The sequence below is a fragment of the Octopus sinensis genome, unplaced genomic scaffold, assembly GCF_006345805.1.
Source record: "Octopus sinensis unplaced genomic scaffold, ASM634580v1 Contig00361, whole genome shotgun sequence".
NCBI lineage: Eukaryota > Metazoa > Mollusca > Cephalopoda > Octopoda > Octopodidae > Octopus > Octopus sinensis.
The window spans coordinates 7,501-13,533 of record NW_021823888.1 but is presented as its reverse complement, the minus strand read 5'-3'; positions in this window follow the sequence as shown (position 1 = coordinate 13,533).

Below are 6,033 nucleotides of genomic sequence, written 5' to 3'. Positions count from 1 at the left end.
TTAAGGTGGCTAATAAAATATTAGGATAATTTTGGGTGTTTAACCATCTGTTGGATTCTACATCATTTTTTTTCCAAACTAATGTCTAATTTGATCATCTTCAAGCTTAGAAAATATGTCTAACATTTGTAAGTTGCATTAAAAGGAAAAAAATCTCACCCCTTTTCCTTCCTTCACTGTGCTTTTCTCAGTGAAGGAAAGGTCAAACACCACAAATGGATGTGTGAAAAAAGAAATTTGAATTCTGAAAAGTGTATCAGTCTTTTATTTAAACTTTCTCTGTTAACTCATCAAATCCAGTTACATGAAGCGGAGGGGTTTTGAGATTTAAATTTGGTAATTTTCTAAGATTTTAATTCTTGAATATAAGGGGCCGACCGATCTTGAAGTTCCCCGGACCCCCCCATCCCCGGTTTAAATCCGGTCCTGGTGGTTTCCATGATGTATAAATGACAGAAATAACAAGAAATTCCACCGAACAAGGCTCTCGTCCACTGCAGGGTTCAGCGTTAGCAAAGTCAGATGAGAGGAGAGAAGTCGATAACATCGACCGCAGTACTTGACCGGTAATTTATTTTAATTGACACCTAAGGAATAAAAGACAAAGTTGACCCTGGCTGGATTTGAACTCAGAACGTAACGAGCTGGAAGAAATGTCGATACACATTTTTTCTGACCTGCTAACGAATCTCTCACTCCACTGCTTTAAATTGTTGATTAGTTTCTATTAAATTTCTGGCTAATCCTTTTACTTACAGCATCTCTCTTCTGATAGCGGTGTCTTTCGCTGACGTCTTTCTGTTCCTAGTTGAGAGGGATTACCCTGTATTTAAATATTCTGTTTTTAACTGTCCCCAAATATTGTTTTTTGTTTATCTTTAAGGTTTTTGCTGGTAGGAAATGTATTTATTTAAACAAAAATAATCCAGGAGAAAAAAAAACAGCAACTGAGCGTGGTCAGTTGAATGCATTTAAATAACGCAGTCAAATGATGTTGGTAATATTTTCGTGTCCGAAGATCCTGAGAAATATTGGCCTGCCTTGATGTGGCTGTGGTAATCGATTCTTGACACCGATTTGCTTTTCTTCCTACCTGCACTCAATATCACTCCACTGAATCCGAACCCATCTCTTTCGACTTCGAGATCTGAATACGAAAGTAAAGTAAAGGCTACCTTCTCGCGTCAAACCGATTCTTAAGGGCCGATTTCCCAGTTTCCATCACGTAGAAATTCCCCACCCGGAGGGGAATATATACGGTCCTTCGCAGGATTACTCCTTTTTGCCAGCTGAGTGGACTGAAGCAACGGGAAATGCAGTGCTTTGCTTAAGAACACAATGCATCGCCCGGCCCAGGAATCGAAACCACAATCTTACGATTATGAGTTCAATGCCGTAACGACTAAGCCACGCGCCTCCACTGATCTCAGTACAGTGGACCTGGGAAAGAAAAAGAGCTGGAGAATCAACAGTAGCAGCGAATCAGGGAGTGGTGTCACTCAAGCAGCCCACTGCCCTCTTTTACACACTTTCTACGTCTAAAACACGCATAAAAACGCACTGAGTGATTTTGTTTAAATAACATGGTTATGTGGTACGATGTTTGCTTCCAAGACATACTTCCGGGTTCAATCCCACTGGGTGACACTATGGGTAAGTGTGTACACACATTCTACGACTCCAGGCCACGTGAAGCTCTCCAGCCCTGTAAAGCAATTCACCTAGGAGAAGGCTACTTCACTGTAATACCGGCAGCGTGCTGTTTACCGCAATGCAGGTACATTAAATACCATACAACATGAATTCTCGATTTGTAAAAAAATTATTCCTGCTTCTAGAAGATATATCATAACCAAACGCCAATTAAGACCACCTCCATGCAAGAAGGGGGTATAATTTCTATAATCAAGGACATGCCATTAAGGAAAAGGGCAGGTTTATTGTCTGGCGATAAAAGGAGATTCGTGGATATGTGATTCTGGTTCGACTTTGCCTTTCATCCTTTCGATGTCGATAAATTAAATACCAGTCGCGTACTGGGATCGATCTCATCGACCCCCTTCCCCAAATTTCGGGCCTTGTGCCTAGAGTAGAAAAGAATATATTTTTAAGGCGGCGAGCTGGCAGAAACGTTAGCACGCGCGGTGAAATGCTTAGTGGTATTTCGTCTGTCTTTACCTTCTGTGTTCAAATTCTGCTGAGGTTGACTTAGCGTTTCATCCTTTCGAGGTCGTTAAAATAAGTACCAGTTACGCACTGGGGTCGATGTAATCAACTAGCTTCCCTCCCCTAAAATTTCAGGCCTTGTGTCTCTAGTAGAAAGGATAATGTAATATATCCACTCAAGTATTTGATTGGACTTTTGTTTAATGACCTCGAAGGAATGAAAAGCAAAGTTGACTTCGGTGGGAATTGAACTCAGGTCGTAAAACGCCGGAAGAAATACCGCTAGCCATTCTAGCCACTCGCCATCTAGATTTCTTCTACGACTACAACTAAAAATAATTTATTTTTCCTCTCTTTGATATTTCGATTCGGTTCTTCAAAAGCAGATTTGGTGTTACCGTTTCCAGCCTTGTTTTTTCTTTGTAATACATTCCTGCATGGCAGATTTACTATTCAGATATATAGAACAACGATTTTGAATAAATGGTCACTTTTAGTGGATAGGATCAGAAGAATAACTGGATATTTCCTGTGACATTGATATTCGAGAAGTTATTCAGCTTATATTCAAAGAATCGCCTCTTTACCAAATACACCACTGCTTTTTTTAGTGACTGTGTGTGTGTGTGTGGGGGGGGTGTTTTCTTCTGTTTTTAATTATCTAAGTTCTTCCCCTGAAGAAGGAGCTGATTTCTAACAACGTTGCAAAGCTCCATCATTGGAATGTAGATAACGAAAGCAATGTCACATTTTAAACTTCAGAAAAAGCCTTGCATATTTTTACTGTCCTACTTACAGAATGTATTTGTAATGTGCGGGTTGGTTGATTTCTTTTCTGAAAATTCAAACTTATTCAGAATGTTTGTTAGTTATTTACTCATAAAACTAAGTGCACCAATTATTACTGGTATTTATGTCATTATTCAGTTTTATTTCAAGATTTCTTGCCAATAGAAAAAGAGCCAGTTTCTAACCTAGATCAAAGGCACCTTCATTGGAATTTCAACATCAACAACAGGTTATTTTTGTATGTATGTATACGTGCAGATTTGTATGTTTTGTTTTATGCACGTCTTCTCATGCATATATTTGCATATCTAGATATACTCATATCTAAATGATAAACTTCTGGAAATTTTTACCGAATTTTACAGTTCCACAGATGGCTTGGATCTGTGGTCTTCGATTCAGCTTTCTCGTTTCTGGTTTTGAGAAACCTAATTTCTCAAGACTGGTATTTAGGAAGTGTGTTACATATTCCAGTGTCCCAATAATTACAGGTATAAACATGAATTTGTAATCTTGACAGAGTAATTGCAGATTTCTCAATAGTTCCGCGTAGGTATTCTCTTTGTCAGTGTGATTTTCAGATTTTTGTATGTCCGTTTTATTTCAAGATGTCTTGCCAATAGAGAAAGAGCCGGTTTCTAACCTAGAATCAAGGCTCCTTTATGTATGTATGTATGTATGTATGTATGTATTATGTATGTATGTATGTATGTATGTATGTATGTATGTACGTATATTCCAGCAGACGAGGGTAGATTTAACCCTTAGCTCTTCAGTCGCTTATCTAAGAGAAGGTAACTCTATACAATCCTGCATGCTGAAAACTACGGATCTCTTCGTAATTGTTACACCAGACGAAGTTTGAAGGACAAGAGAGTGGAACTGGCTCTGCTCAAATATTTATGGAGCCGGGTCCCCATCAATTCATTTTTTAAATTTGAAACACTTCTTGCAGATTTTTACAATTCTACTAAAAAAATGTATATGTAATGAGCAAATTAGCTGATTGATTTTTTTTCTGGAATCACTAGCTTATCCAGATTGTCATTTAAAAATTCACTTACAAAATCAAATGTACCGATAATTGCCGGTATAAATGTGAATTTATAATCTGGTCATATGAAGTGAAGGGTTCGAAGTTGTTGTCCATAGTTATCCCTTTTCTTTATGCTTTTCGAGGACATACAGCATGCATTTTTGTTTTCTTCTACTTTAAATTATCTGAAATCTCCCTCTTAGGCTTCTAACAGACACAAAGCTCCATCTTTGGAATGTAGAAAACAAAAGCGAATTCACATATTGAATTTGAGAAATGTCTTGCATATTTTTACTCTTCCACTTACATATCGTATTTATAATGTATGTATGCATGGACGTACATATCGATTGTGTATGTATATACATTTCGTTTCACAAACGGTACAAGGAACAAAAGAAATTAGAAATCTTTTACATGAATATCAAAACAGTGAAAAAATAAAGCAAATAAAAGTACACAAAAAACCATCAAACAAAAACACAATAAAATCTCTCCTGAAATAAAGAATTTCAATAAAAGCCTTTAAGAGAATTTTGTACAAAAATAGAAAAACCTTTAGTATTTTAGATTTAGAAATGTAGTTTTATTGTTATTTATTTTATAGTTTTTTTTTATCATATTCTTTTTTATTATATTTATTATTGTTCTTTTTGTTTGTTTTTGTTCAGTCAAATTGTTAGAATTATTTCAAATTCTTTATCAATTTCCTCTCACTTTCGACTTTTTTCCTTTTTAGATGCTTATTTATATTTGTATTTATTTATTTATTTGTTTTGTTTCCTTTCCAAAAACTTTTCAAAAATTTACCGTTTCAAAGAACAGAGAGAAGGTAGTAAAAAAAATTTCAATTCTAAACCACGCATGAACATACATACATACAATATATATATATACATACATACAATACAATACACACATATATATATATATATATTGTATATTATATAAATATTTATATATACATACATATTTATATATATAAATATGTAAAATATGAATATACATATAATTTGTGCTATATATATACATATATATATATATACGTGCGCGCTTCTTTCTGTTTTCATTTGAATTAGTTTGAGTCCATTTAAATACGCTTTCTGTCGGTATGTTTAGTTTTAAAAAGTCATTTCTTAAAAGTCCATTTATTATGATAACAATAATTGAAATTATTATTATTATTATTATAATTAATTTTAATATCATTATTATTATTGTTGTTGTTGCACTATCTTTGTTGCACTATTTTCTATATACAGTGGTTAATTGTTCTTTATTTGTCATTAACATTGATATGAAACATTGGCATGTAAAAAAGAGGTGTTGTAAATAGCCAGGTCTTACGTGACCCTCACTAAAAACACTTTAGAATGTCATATATCTTTCCAAGGCAGGCAAAGTTTTTCTTTCTATTTTCAAATTTGCTGGTATAATCCGCCTTTTAATGTCTATAAATAAAACCATCAGCAATAAAGCGGTGCCAATTCATCTGGGCCTACACCAATTTCCCCTTCCAACTCTGATAAAGGGGTGCTTGTAATTTCATAAGAAATTATCAGTCATTATTAGCGTTAGTCTTTTTTCATAATTATCATTATTAATGTCAATATTATAAACGACTTCTTACAAGCTTTATGTGTGTGTGTGTGTGTGTGTGCGCGCGTGTGTGCGTGCTGGCACAAACAGTAGAGTGTTGAATTTTTTTCTCATATATTATTAGCACTTTTTTTAAAATATGTAATTCCTTTTCATTCAAACTCATTCTCGGAGTTTGGTGCCTCAGATTCCTGTTTTTTCAAATCCTGCCGCCTTAATAAATAAATGTTTTTTTTTCTTTCTATTTTGCTGCTATCGTTCGATGCGGCAAGAAATAAAACGTATAAATGGAACAAATAATTGACAGAATTGTCCCGAGGGGGAAAAGGTTAGGTTGGGGCTTGATTTACGCCATTCACTGTTCATAAATCCGTTCTTTTTAAAATATTGGAGCATTTTTGCTCCTAGTCCGATAAAAACTGATATTCTTTTTCAGCTTACCA